Genomic DNA, 14708 nt, shown 5'->3' on the forward strand with positions numbered 1-14708 from the left:
GCCCTAAACCCCCCCTCCCTGGCGAATATCCCCATGCCAGCATAGCCTTTCAAATTCGTAGGGAAGATTCTCCGTCTTTGGGATGCTGTTCCATCGATGAGTATTTTCAGAGAGTCACAATTGTCAGCAGTGCAATGTTTGCTGAGATTTAAAGTAATACGACGTTTGGGCTTCCCCATGTCAGTTGGGAGTTAGGGCCTAAAAATGTGCAGGGCAGACACCAACATCTGACACCCACACAGCCCTGACGCACATTCTACAGCACTCTCACTCCCATGGATATGCCATGGAACACACATATGCTTAGTATGCCCTACCCTGGCTCCCACACTCCTCCTACTCACATTCCTTCTAGCCATATCCTTGGCATCCTTTACATCCGCACCCTTCTATTCACAACCCTGCACTTATACTCCTGGTACTCATTTGGTTGATAACCTGAGCCCTGAACCTCCACCAATGACATGTGTAAACCTGGCTTATTAACCCAGACACTCACATCCTTGACTCCCATACCCTGGCTTCCATACTCAAGCTCTGCAACACACACTGCTGCAACCATTGACATTTGGAAGAGGACCCACACACCCAAACTTGGCATATAGGGCTCTAACCCCTGGCTCCCACACAATAGCACCCTACTGCTTGGCAGAGGCGTTGCTAGTTGGGGCTAAGAGGGCTATAGCCCCATGTCTTTTGGTAGTAGCCCCAGACAGAAGCTAGGGAGCTACAACCAAAAGTCTAGCTAGCCCCGAGTCTCAACAGTACCGACATTAGTGCAGCCCCAAATCCTTTCCAGACCTAGCAACACCCCTGCTGCTTGGGCACTGCAGTTTTGGAACTATGTTCTTTGGTTCAGGATTATGTGTCAATACGCCTTGGAAACACTGGATTGTCCCATTGGCAGAGAACTGCGGCACTCAGAATCGTGCCTCTAGCAGGAAACCTTGCTGCCCTGGCATAATGCCTTGGTATTCTGGTTCATAGCCCCAGCATGGAAGCGTGGCACCCTGCTAGGAACATTGGCACTTTGGTTTATGCTCCTGGTCTCTGCAATCTAAGCCATGCCCTTTAAAAGTATCTTTGGTGCCCATGTCTGTGCCTTTGCCTTGTTCACTTGGTATGCTAGTTGTACCAGTGGTCGGAGCCTGCATGTACGGTGTAATTAATGAACCTTGACCTAGTCTGGCATTTCCTTGAGAAGGAATGTTGGCAGTCATCCTCATTCTCGTGTCACGGAGCCTTGGTTCTCTGGGTAGAACTATCATCATGGCTTGGCACCCACTGTTGTTCTCCTGGGGATGTGAATCATTACCTCGGAGGAAGATTTAGCACACTAGGTAGTAATCATATGGAGGGAGCCTTGGCACTCTGGTTCATGTCCCTGCCATGAAACATTTGTTTCTGAGTTTCCATATTTCGCTGACCTATCTCTTTTCAGCCCTTTCTGAGTTGCACATCTGGTAGTAACTTGGCTCTCTGGGTCATGAGCCCAGCGTGTGCTGCTATGGATACATTCAGATTTTTTTTTAGTTTTGTCTCTACCCTGTTTTTGATCTTCTGCAAGGAGTTCGGGCCCTGTGCCTCAATCCAGATGATGTGTTTTGTGTAATGAACTAAGAATGCAATTTGTTCCTTGGGGTTTTAATGGCGGAACAGAAGTCTCTGTGGTAGCCAGGCCCAGGGGTGGACTGGCCTATAGGGAACTCTGGAGATTTCCTAGTAGGCATCTGCACCCTGGGCCTCTTTTGTGTGGTATTTCCACATTTTCCAATAGGAAATGGGCTGGGTTTGCTGTAAATGTGGAATATGGGGCCACTTTGAACATTCTTTCCAGGGCCTCTTTTGGTTCCCAGTCCACCTCTGGCCAGGTCTCTCTACTAGTTGAAAGTTGACCAGTTCTGTCCCAAATTAGTGGACGTAGGACATGTTCCACAAAAGGCAACATAGCACAATTCAGCTGCCATCCCTCAAGAAAGAAGCAGCAGGGCATCACAGCTAATCTCCCTTAAATGGTAATACATGCCCCATTGTAAGATCGGTCCTGAGTTTGGCATTAGAAGTGTATTCCATATTGAACATCGATCAGGCAGATTTGGTGGTGTTTTAACATGGTTGTCCATTATCCAGTGATGCCACTTTAAAGTAAATGGGTGTTTACTACTATTATTGTGTGCAACATGGGACTCCGTTTTTGAACTCCATAGGGATATTACCATAACACTGCAGCGAGACAGCTCTACTTACAACCCGACTTTGTAAGTATTTCTTCCCTTGAGATCTTGCTGGAGTCCTGACCATTTTGGAGACACTCTGACCATAGTTTTGTCAAGTTACCACACAGAGCCCCCTTGCTGCCTGTGACATCTGAAGACTTGCTCTGATGAGCATCTGAAGACTAATCTTACCCCAACTGGCGCCTGCAAGCTGGAGACCCAGGGCCTCCTCATTTTCTAATGTATTATATTGAATGTATAATGGCTGAAGCCCATCCCATCTGGGGCTCTGGGAAGATAAAGCCAAAACGCGATAGTACCAAGAATCTTAATGTGGTGCATCAGAGCTCAGGTGTGTGGATGCTGCCCCTGATGAACTAGTAACTTGAACAGTACTCATTGTCTGAGGAGTCCGCAACTGCACCTTAAGCCCTGTACCTTCTTTGGTGTATCTGGGTACCTAGAGATACCACAAAAGGAAAGAAACCAGAATTCCCCTTTTCTAATTTACTATACTTAGAAAGCTACTAGTTCTAGTTAATTTTTAGGACTGAGCTACTTTAGGATGTTTTGTAAGAAAAGGAATTCTTAAATAATCGGGGCATGTATATGAGAAATATAAACATTTCTGGTAGTAGTTTCTTTTTAAATTTGAATTAAGATTCTGAACCACTAAGAAACAGAATCAGCCTCCTGGACAGACAACAAAGTTTGCACACTGAAAGAAGGAACCGTAGAAGGTTCCCGTTGCTACGCATTGCGATTGTTCCAGATTTAATGTCTTATGTACTTGACTCCATTTTGGTAGCATTTCAACAATAGTGATTTACCTCTTGTTGTGCATAACGTAATAGTTAATAGTCCTGGTTAAGTATTTTTAAAACACTTTTACTCAATGGTTTCAACATACAGCATATGGTGATATCAGACAGTAACAGCTGCCCACATAAAATGGTATCCAATTGTAACTTCAGGAAACTACACGAATAAACTATCCCCATTCGGAGAGTCCACACTCCCGTCCCTCCAGACAGGACCAAACCCCCACGACCTCCCCACCTATCCAATCCCCCCACAGACCTTTTATAAAGTAGGTACAACATAACCCAGCCCCGCCTAGGCAGTCATAGATCTACCATTCATCCACACCAAACCCCCGGACCCATCAATGACTGGCACTAAATATCCTACCGTGCAAGAGGTACTTCCCTCCACCATCCTATGCCCACAACCCGGATTTCATACAATCTACGGCAGCCTCAAATCTGAGCGGACCTCAAGTGAATCCCAAACTTCGTGCCAAACACTGTACTGAAAAACACCATACTCAGTAGGACCCAAAGACGAGGCCACATCACTCTCTGCCTTGATCAATTTTGCATCGCCCTAAGCCAGTCACCTATCCTCGGCCTAGACTTCGCCCAACATGTCATTGCTTTCATGCGCTTTGCAAGTATGAGACCTAACGCCAACACTCGGGAGCGCCTTACCTCACCTCACTTTCCTGTTAGGCCATATCCCCAGCAGGAACTGCTTCACCTTAGGCTGAATCCACCTTTATCATCCAAAACGTATCTTCCCGAACTGCTTCCCAATATCCTGTCACCAGATCAGACCCAAACCACATGTGTAGATACGACCCTAGTGCCCTCTTACGTGTCCAGCAATGTGGGTCAGCCACCAGAGCCATTTTAGCCACCATCACCAGAGTGACATAAGCGCGCCTCATTCTCTTGTATTGGATCCACTGGAACCAAACATTCCTGGACACTTGTTTCGTATGTGACAGGACTCTGCTCCATTCCCTGTCATAAAACTGTTGCCGTAGATCACTTTCCCACTTTAGGCTCAGGGCCCCAGCCTCCACATCCTGCTCAGCCCTGTCTGCTGGATAGAGTTCAGAGACATTCCTACCGCCGCTCTAACCCCCACCATTAAGGTAGCAAACTCCAGAAAGGTGAGGCGAACCGACGGATGTGCAACCCCAAATTCTTGTGAACGTGATGGCCCCATCCTCCTTATAGATGTCTCCCACCAATCCCCATGCCGCACTCGCCCTGTACTACTCCCCCTTCTGCTTGAGTACATAACCCAACCTACTGCAGGTCAGGAACATCTCCGGCTTGAAGGGCATCTTCTGCCCGGGAAGTTTAGTAGCCTGCCACCAAGTCTGAAGGACAGTGCTCACCAGAGTCAGAAGCTGCCCATGCTCCCGTACCCACCATCCGAGCAACTCCAACAGTCTCCTTGGAGCAGATTGCACCTCAACACTGTCGGTAACCCAGTCCGTATAACAAACCAGTTCATCATACGCTGTAACACAGAGGCCCAATTATAAGACTTAAAATCATCAAGCACTGCAATGCCCCCTTTACCTGCTGGTAACTGCAGAGTAGCCAGTGATATCCTCAGAGAACCCCCTTCCGAAGTAGTGAGGACTACGCCCTGTGAAGGGCCTTGAAACAGGATGTGGATATAGGCATGTGCATCACCTGAAACAGATACAGCTTCTTTGCAGATAATTATCTTTACCAGCATCACCCGTCCAATCAATGAGATCGGGAACCTTTCCCAGAATTCTGCAAGCTTGCCAAAAGCAGCCACTGCCTGCTGCAAATTCCTATGATATACCCAATATCAATTGGCACTCACCATGATACCAAGGTACCTAAACCCCCTTCTGAAATCTCCATCCGTAGATGCGACAGCTCGTTCCCCACCCCCTCAGACAAAGCGTAGGTTGCAGACTTGGAATGATTTATTATCAGCCCGAGAGTCTCCCAAATTCCTCCACTGTGACCATTACCTGTCCTAAGTGTACAGCCGGATCGCAAACATACAAAAGCATGTCGTCCGCATATAAGAAGGCGCAGTGAGTCACCCCGCCCAACTGCAATGCCACCGCTTCATGCCTCTTCCGATAGACCCGCTGTAGTGGTTCAATGACCAGTGCAAAAGCCAGCTGAGACAACGGGTAGCCTTGTCGCGTGCCTTGCCTCACTTGCCACAGACTTGAGATAGCCCTGTTAACCTACACCCTGGAAGTCGAGCCCTCATACAAAAGCCACACCCAGTCAATAAACTGGCCCCCCCAGTCTCATCTTACCCAGTACCAGCCATTGGAAGTCTCAGTTAACTAAGTCAAACAGCTTATGGGAATCCAAGCTAACCACTGCCAGCTTTTCAGCTGAGTCCCTATATTTATCTAGAATCAAGAATAACCGTCTCAGATTCTGCATAGTAGACCTGCCCAGAATAAATCCAGTCTGGTCTGGTATACCAACCCTGCATGACTGGAGTCAAAGGACCCACCAAGAGCTTACACAGAATTTTAATGTCCACTTTTATCATGGACAGAGGCTGTTACGAGGTACAATCCCTATTAACCCTACCCTCCTTAGGCAAGAGTATCACCAGTGCTTTCAACATAGACCCCATGGGCGCTCCATGTTCCTTGGCCTCAAGGAAGACCTCCAATAGCATAGGGACTAACCGCTGCTTGTAAGTTGTATACATCTCCACCGTGATTCCTTTAACCCTGAGCATCTTACCAGAGCTCAGTCCCTCAACAGCCCGCTCAGCATCATGTGCGTCCACGGCCATCCCTAGACACTCCCTTGCTCCTCCATAAACCCACTGAGAGCTGCCTACTCCAGCCACAAGGCTGCACGCTCAGCGTCAAACCCCCTTCTTCTCGCAATACAGATTGGCATAAAACTCCCTAAACACATCACAGAGACCGTCACCTTCTGGGACCAACTTGCCCTCACTATCCTCAACCCTCATATGTGCTGTCCACACTCCCTTCCAACCAACCATGCCAAAAGCCTGCCTGCCTTTTCACCCTTCGAATGCTGCTTAGCAACATACTCGGCGTAAAGATGATTATCCAGTCTCTCCCTTGCCCTGTATAAGTCACTTGTGGCTTCTACAACTACCTTCTGTGAAATCTCCCCACTGGCGAACTCCTGTTCTAAAAAGGCCACCTTACATTCAAGACCCAGAACTTCAGCCGTCAGGACTCTGCGTATCCAAAACTTTGCCGCGACACAGACCCCCTAATGAAAACTTCCATAGCTTCCCAGTCAGGGAACCTATGAGAAGTGGAGCCATAGCTGCCGTCCAAAAACAGACGAATCTGGTCCCTTAGAGAGGCCCTAAAAGCACCAGCCGCCAAGAGTATATCAAATAACCACCTGGGATTGGGCGGCCTAAAACCCTTACTTGCAAGCCCCAAGAGAAGCAGCGCATGGTCTGAGTGAGTCCTTTCCAGGAATTCCACAGTCGAGACCATTTCCTGCTCCTCTTTCCCCAAAAAGGCATAGTCTATGCATGAGTAAGACCTGCGCACCGCTGAATTATAGGAATAGCTGTGCTCCCCGGCTGTGCCGCATCTTCCATACATCCCGCAGGAACAGATCCATGACATTTCTAGACCAGGCCTTGGTTGCCATTCTGCTGGGTCCCACCTTTGCACTCTCATCCAGCAGACAGACATGAACACAATGAAATCCCCAAGCCACAGACTCCAATCAGCCCGGTGTCCAACATCAAGTCCTGCATAGCATGAAAAAACTCTGCCTGTTCCACATTCAGAGCATCGGTCCCCAGTAGAAATATAGAATGCTTCAGCATTTCCCCCACTAAAGCCACATACCTCCCCCCTATGTGTCCACCATAGATTGCATAAATTTCAGCCCCTCAGCTTCCCTTACCCATAGACGGATCCCCCAACCTGTACGCATCAAGATGAGTCTCTTGCAGCACCGCCACATCCACCTTATGCCTTACTAAATATAAGCAAGCCTTGCTCCTCTTCACCACATTGCTAAGGCCGCTTAAATTCCAACTAATTACATTGAGAGCAGCTATCAACTATTCCCCACTCCCTCAACACTCATTCTTCCACAGATGTGAACAATGTCAGGACCACCATATGCATGATAAAATAACCTGAAACCAAAACAAGCCCAATAAACTCCCTCCCGACCCTCCACCCAACACCCCCAACAGTGGACGCACCCTGACTCCCTCCATCCCAAATGCCTCAGCATACCCTCCACTGCCCCCCAAATAAAACCTCAAACTGAGATTCCACCCTTAATACCCTAGCCTAGCCAACATGGGCCAACTGCACGGGCACAAGGCAGAACACTATGCTGAGCCGCTCCCCATCACCACCCGAGAACCCCCCCTTCCTCAACGCCAACTCTCTTTTACTCCCCTTTGGAACAAAACACTACAATCCCCTTTCGAGCCACGTATCCTCAGGATTTCTGAACAAATCTTGGATGCTGGCCACCACGGCATAGCAGCCATTTTCACAGTCCCACAGGCCGTGTACTCATGACCTCCTATCCACAGCCTGACCCTCCTCCATCAAAGAGCCATCCTGGCAGAGAGACCCTCCCTCACATACACCAACCAGTTCCTCATGTCTCCTCCAGACCATGGCCTGGACGGTCTGCTGGATCATCCTCCCGATCATAGTCTCGTCCCTGGCCACCACATCCCCCGAGTTGCAAGCTCTCTCTCAGGGCCAGCGTGTCACCCTCGCCCACACAGATTCATCTGGCCAACACCTCAGCAGTTTCATGCAGAGCAGGTCGGGGAGTAGCCCCCGGTGCGGTCCAGCACCGATCCTGCACCTGGCCCCTTTTCCATCTGAAGGGCTGGCGTTCAGTCAGTCCCAGACCTCACCCGGTTTGTGAAAGAAGAAAGATCGTCCATCGGCCAACACTTTCCGTTTCTCAAGATACAACATCATATATTTATGGCCTAGCTCCCTCAGCCTCCTCCTTACTGCATCATACGACTTGTGCTGCCTTTGCACCTTCTGATTAAAGTCTGGGAAAACCACAATCTTTGCACCGCCCACATTGCATCTTGGACTATATCATCCCTGTCCTGAAAATTCAGCAGCTTCACCACAATGGCCTTCGTGGGTGCCACAACAGGCGGTCTTCTTCCTGGGACCCTGTCCACCCTTTCAATTGAGAACCACGTTGAGAGGTATTTGATTTTCAAGGTGTCCACAAAGAGCTTCTCCAAAAACAGCTCCATACTAGGGCCTTCCTCCCTCTCAGCCACTCCAAGAATCCTAACGTTAATCCGCCTGGAGCAGGCCTGCGTCCTCAGCCCTTTCCTCCAAAGATCTTGTAGCTGCCCTGAAAGCATTGAGCCGTGATTGCAGCACCTTCACTGTGTCCTCCCCATCCCCAACTCTCCTTTCCACCCCAATCCCCTGTTACCCCACCTTGTTCAGGTCCATCCTGACCAGTGAGATTTCAATGGATACTGTCTGCACTTTGTTCTCCAGGGAGGACCTGGATTCCTGAATTGCCTCCAACAACCTTCCCATTGTAATGGCACCCTCCGAAGCCGTGGGGTCTTCGCTCTCCTCTGTAAATTGTTGTTTCTGCTGCCTGCTCTTGCCACCGAGACACTGCTCCAGCATCTGCTGCTGGTCTCTGACCATCATGCAGCCGGCAGACTACAAGGGTTAAGCACACCAACCTTCCCTCAACTAAGGGGCCAACCACCAAGACAGGCCCTCACCTGGGCACAGCTCCGGAATTCCACACCTCTTCATCAGTACCACTGGTTGTCTGTGGTGGGCTGAGTGGGTCCGCCTCCTGCCCTGCAGCCACTTCCTCAACCCAACTCCACAGTGCCCAGCTGATCTCGGGGCTCAAGGCCTGGGACCCGAAGACCAACTCCAAGACCCTCAGGGGGAGCCAAGCACAACAGTGCTGCACCCTGGACAGGCACACTCTGCCTCTCACCTGTCAAAGCTGTTATCCAACACAGTCAACACTTGCTGCTCCCCGCTGCTCCCCATCTGCTCCCTCCTCACAGAGCAAGGGAGTCCTCCTAGCCAGCCCCACAGCACTCCTCCATACGTGGCTCTCATCAGTGCTTATCAGTGCTGGTCGCATAACGAGCCCTGTGGAGCTCTCGGGGCCACTCAGCAATGCTTCCCCGGGTGGCCCAGGCAGCCGCTCTGTCTCCTGCTCCACTCCAGGTAACTCTGGAGCAATCAAGCTGACCAGCCAGGACGGCCTCCTCCCCCAATCACCACAGGGCAATCGCCACCGTTGTGGCTTCTCTCTGACACTGCAGGAATATGGCCGCTCCGCTGATAACAGGAGGCGCCGAGCCCACACGGGGCTGCATCGCCTGCATCAGATCGCTACCTTCGTGGCACAGTCACTGCCGTGGGCCATACGCCCCAGACCGCAGCGTCCCAGCCTCCCGGGGCCTCTCGACCGGTGAAAAATGAGAGCCCACATGGGTCCTGGCATCAGAACTGCGCTGCTGTTAGCACCCACAGTGGGAGCGAGTAGCCCAGTTTTTGTGCTCAGTTCTTGCAGCGATCGTTTAGTGCCCTTCCACGAGCGCTCTAACTTGTAGAGCCAGCATGCGACAGGATTATCCCAGTTCCATGTGATTACAATGAAAACAGGAATAACAAAAACCTTTTAAATGACCCTAAAATAACAAAGAATACCGAATTTCTTTGGGGGGGGGGGGGGTGCCCGCCCCCAAGCCCAACATTTCCCTAGATCCATACCCCACCCCAAACCCCCAACCTGTTTTATACATTCACCATATATACATCCACCATATATAGTTGTTTGTTATTCCAAATTCGTTATTATCACTGTATACCGATATCCCAGGTGGCCGTGCAGAGCTCAAAGAGAAGCTGCCAGCTTGGTCGGGCCCTCTAGCGCCCCCACCTTCTGGTTAAGCATGTTTAATGTAGTTGATATTGTGCCGAGTTGTGTTATACTGTTCCTCAATATACACCACACCTCTTGCAAAGCACCACATTTTCTTTCTACAAAAATTAAACTATCAGTGATAGTAGCCAGATTTCTGATTGGAATGATGTACGGATACACTAACGCCATGAACACAGCCATTAATTGCAGCAGGGATTGATCCCATTAACTATACTTCAGGCATCACGCCTTCATCATATAAGTCTCTGGCATTTTGAATTTGTGAGTCTCTTTGAAGACATCTAAAAGGACTAATCTTCAGAATAACCTGATATTTAAACATCAGATTTCACGCTCTCGTATCCTGTTATAGACAACAGCTTTCCGACATCTAATCGCTAACAACAAAATAGTACAGGATATCATAACTTCAGGATTGGAACTATCACATCTTTACGAGCGCCTTGAGGACGACCAATTGGTTCGAAACATGTGTCGGCTGATCTAAGGACAATAAATACGATTTTGAAAAGTTTCTTTGAGGCCACCATATTTTGAAACCAATTGATATTATTTCATGATTTTATTAGACTTGTAACCATTCCATTGGTAGAGCGCAGGTCACCCTCCCAAATACTTGATACCTTATGTTAAACTAATCAAACTTTGTGGGACGTTTGTTGGGGCCTGGGGCAACCGGCTGCCACCTTCCACAAAATTGTACAACGTTTGACATATCAAAAGTGGAGACGAGTGCATAACCACTAGATCGTTCCCACATACCTTTTTCTAAGATGTACGGATAACCAACTTTGGGACTACCTGTGTCCCTCCCTATTGACTGTAACTAACTGTTCACAGCCTGCTAGTGTGTGTGTGTGTGTGTGTGTGTGTGTGTGTGTGTGTGTGTGTGTGTGTGTGTGAGAGAGACAGAGAAAGAGACAGAGAAAGAGAGAGCAGGTGGTCTATAAATAGTAGTAAAGACTCAGAAGCTAGTATTAAGCTTCACTTTATGTACTTGCAGGAATTTCTGTAGTTGTATACATTTCAAAACATGTCATAACCAACGACCAATTCCCAGTCCCAACATACCACTTAATATGTCTTTCCTCTTTTTTTCTAATGCCTACAAACCGAAATATCCAAATGTCTAAAAAAAGAAACTCAAAACAAAAAAGTTCCAACTCCAACACCCCCCTCTTTATTATTTAACAAAACACAGCAGCATGACTAAAAACTTCCCAAAACATGAAGGGGCTGGATGTCACCATTTAAAATGGTTGACTCTCCAGACTGCAGAATGGAATACATGATCACTAACTGGGAGGATCATAAACACATTAACTAGACCATAATATTCCTGAAACAGTCCAATACACTATACACACACATTCCATTTACAGACTATGGGAGGGATAATCCTCCCTCTGTTGCTTTATTCGAATTGGGACTCCCTGGGCTATTTGGTATGGGGAATTTGCATTCTATGACCAGATTGGAGATGATTATGCTAATTTTAAACGTGCCACCAGCAAAGGCACTTCAATATGTCTAAAATGAAAATATGTAGTTACTATACCAGGGCACCATCTTCGCGAAATCCTCCAATTTAGCACCTATGCTGAAACATTTTAACACCATTGCACCCCTGATGAAACAGGCGCACGGTAGAGACAAGCATTAAAATTCGGGCGTTTTCATAACACACCACACTCACAGGCGATAGTAATAGAGCGCTCGATCTTAAAACAAAGAGTTTTCAGCAACTGCATCTCCAACACTAAGGGCCTCATTACGACCTTGGCGGAGGTCCATGGCGCTATTGGCACCATGGACCATGGCGCTAAGTTGCCAACTCCGCCATGGGGGTTGGCGGACTTACCGCCCCATTCCGACCTTGGCGGGCGGTAAGTCCCCAATCCCCATTTACCCTTCCCCATTCCCATTTTTGCCCCATAGGGCATAATGGGAGTGGGGAAGGCGTTAATTACGCCACCGTAAATTACGGTGGCGTAATTAACATCAAGGTCCCTTAGCGCCATGGATTTTTACACCTGCTAAAAGCAGGCGCTAAGGGATCTCGTACTCAGGCGGTAAGGGTCGGCGATGTTTACGCTGGCGTAAACCCCTTACCGCCTGGGTCGTAATGAGGCCCTAAGTCTTGCAACCAGAGCAATCAGTGTGTATTTCTTCAACAATGCACCTTGCATAATTGTGGATTATCTGAAAATACAGATATGCCACTGATTTAGAACCAGTATAGGTTCACCTAGAAATAGTCACAGTAATGCCTATTCTCTGATATGTACAACATCCGGACTTCAGACATGTAGAGGACACCGTAAAATAGCAAGCTTCCCAGATAGAGTATCAAGATTAAGGGGGAAATAGGCCAGCCAAGTCTCGACATCCCATAATGAAAAGAAGTTGCAATCCACAAGTCATATCAAACACATCCTTATCAAAAGATGGCCTACCAAAGAATGTTTAGATACAGGAGAACGTTCCACGTAAGCATAATCTGATTGGGTTGCCAATCAATAAAAATGGATACTACATAAGGCATTATGATACCTTGACATGTATATGAAAAAAATTAAATACGTTTATGACAGAAGCGAAACGGGATAAAAATGTAGCTACACTAGACTACCCATAATGCTTTGCAGCAGAGGGAGCCCAGGAGCCACTGAAAGGCTTGGAAGTAGCCAGTGATCTTCAGCGTCCTTCATGCTACTAGCAACGTATGGCCTTTCGCCAAAAGAAGAGAAAACCACCCTGGTAAATTAATCTTCAACATCAGATACTGAAGATGCCACTTCTGGAAAATCCATAAGAGGTTCCAGAAAGAACTGTACACAATACTTGTGAAGTCTTACCAAGTCGTTACTAGAACCATCATTACCTCCTATTTGTGCACTCAAGCCAGTGTCCTCGCAAGTACTAAAGGCGGAAAAGGATATTGGGCCTCTCATTACAACCCAGGCGGTAAGTTCCCTACTTTACCACCATGGTGTAAACTCCGTTTACACCATGGTGGATGGCGGATTTACCGCCCCATTCCAAGGTGAGTGGGGCGGTAAATCCCCATTCCCCATTTACCCTTCCCCATTCCCATTTTTGCCCCATAGGGCATAATGGGAGTGGGGAAGGTGCTAATTACGGCACCGTAAATTACGGCGCCGTAATTAGCACCAAGGCGGGTTAGCACCTTGCATTTTAACGCCTGCTAAAAGCAGGCGTTAAAATGGTAATCAGGCGTTAAGGGTTAACGGCGCCGTTAAACCCTTAACGCCTGGGTTGTAATGAGGCCCATTGTGTCTGTGAACCTCGGAGTTGAAGAAAAGCATTTGTCGCCTCTGCCAACAGATCCAGTCTCCAGCCTATAAACCGAAACAACTGCATATTTAGGTGAGACACAGAGATCTGCCTATAAAGAACACCAGATCCTTGTCATCAACAGAAACACTCACTGATTCAATCTCCAGCAACAGAGATCCCTCAAGTACCTGCAGGTACAAGCCACCAATACATTTGACAGTTCCTGAAGATATTCTGTTGTCACTGATATCTGCTTCAAAAGTCAATGAAACTAGTAATCTTTCATCGGTTCTGATAAGATCATGGATCTGGTACCCCCTAAATAGTTGAGGTACAAGACCACTGAGATATTATCTATTCATAGCAGCATGCAACAGTCCAATCATGCCCACCCAAGATATTTTATGACCAGCAAAGCCGCCAGACGTTCCAGGAAAGTGAAATGTATTTTCAGCTATACTGAATCTATGGCAAGTACTCAGTCGGACAAATAAATGAGTTGTTCGATCTATTCCTCCATTTTCTCTTGGCACCAGTTGAGCTCTGTAAAAGTCTCTGTAGTCAGAAGGACCACTTGCTTGTAATCCAAGACATCGGTGATAATGGCAAATCTTTAGCCTCTGTAGATTGCTGTTGTGCAAAGGACCTGGAAAGATGGCTTGAATTCAAAGATGAACGGAAGCTAACTATCCCTGAGAGAAAGCTGCTGATTGCAATTCCTTCACACAGTTTCCTCTTAACCATCCTCACTTTGTAGCCTTACAATTCCAGGGAAGTAGCTACTGTATCCTCCATGAACTCCAGACATTCCATAAACTGGGCTGGAATAAGCACAAATTTGTCATAGTCGACAAAATACCCAAATCATGTCATACCATTGTCACATGAACTTAAAATGACTGAGTATCTGGAGATAAGAAAATCATGTTATCCAGGTAAATAATCATGTTGGCATCACGCTCCCAGGAACAGCTGTCACCAACATCACCAGCTTGGTGTAATACTGAGGTTGTAGGTAACACTCAAGCATATGCATGCAAACCCAAATAGTGTTGTTTGGTGACAGCACATGGTCTAGAATTCCTGTGATGGTGTCACAAAATGCCATCATGAGTGATGTCTTCAAGTTTAAATGTATAAACTTTTACAAACAACGAAATTGGAGTGTGAAACACGTGTTGGTCAACCTTTAAAAACAAAAAGGTTTAAACATTTGGATTGATCTAATAAATTAAGGAATACTCAAGGAATTATGGATAATGAATTTAATTCGTATCCAGTGATGTTACTGAAAACTTTTTACTCGAGGCCTTTTTTACTGAAAAAATATATTTAAAAAATAAATAAATATATATATATATATACACACACACACACAGGGGTTAAGGGGGTAAAGGGATAAAACCGATGCGGAGGGGTTAAAAACAACTTATCCAGTTATTTT

General features: G+C 47.3%; 1 protein-coding gene across 5 annotated transcripts in view; it reads left to right on the forward strand.

Annotated features, from left to right (window-relative positions):
• GLIS2 (GLIS family zinc finger 2) overlaps positions 1-14708 on the forward strand; it is a 306268-nt gene that overhangs the window by 151293 nt on the left and 140267 nt on the right. The gene's annotated exons all lie outside the window — the stretch shown is intronic.

The sequence above is a fragment of the Ambystoma mexicanum genome, chromosome 2q (genome assembly GCF_040938575.1).
Source record: "Ambystoma mexicanum isolate Mex_15411 chromosome 2q, UKY_AmexF1_1, whole genome shotgun sequence".
NCBI lineage: Eukaryota > Metazoa > Chordata > Amphibia > Caudata > Ambystomatidae > Ambystoma > Ambystoma mexicanum.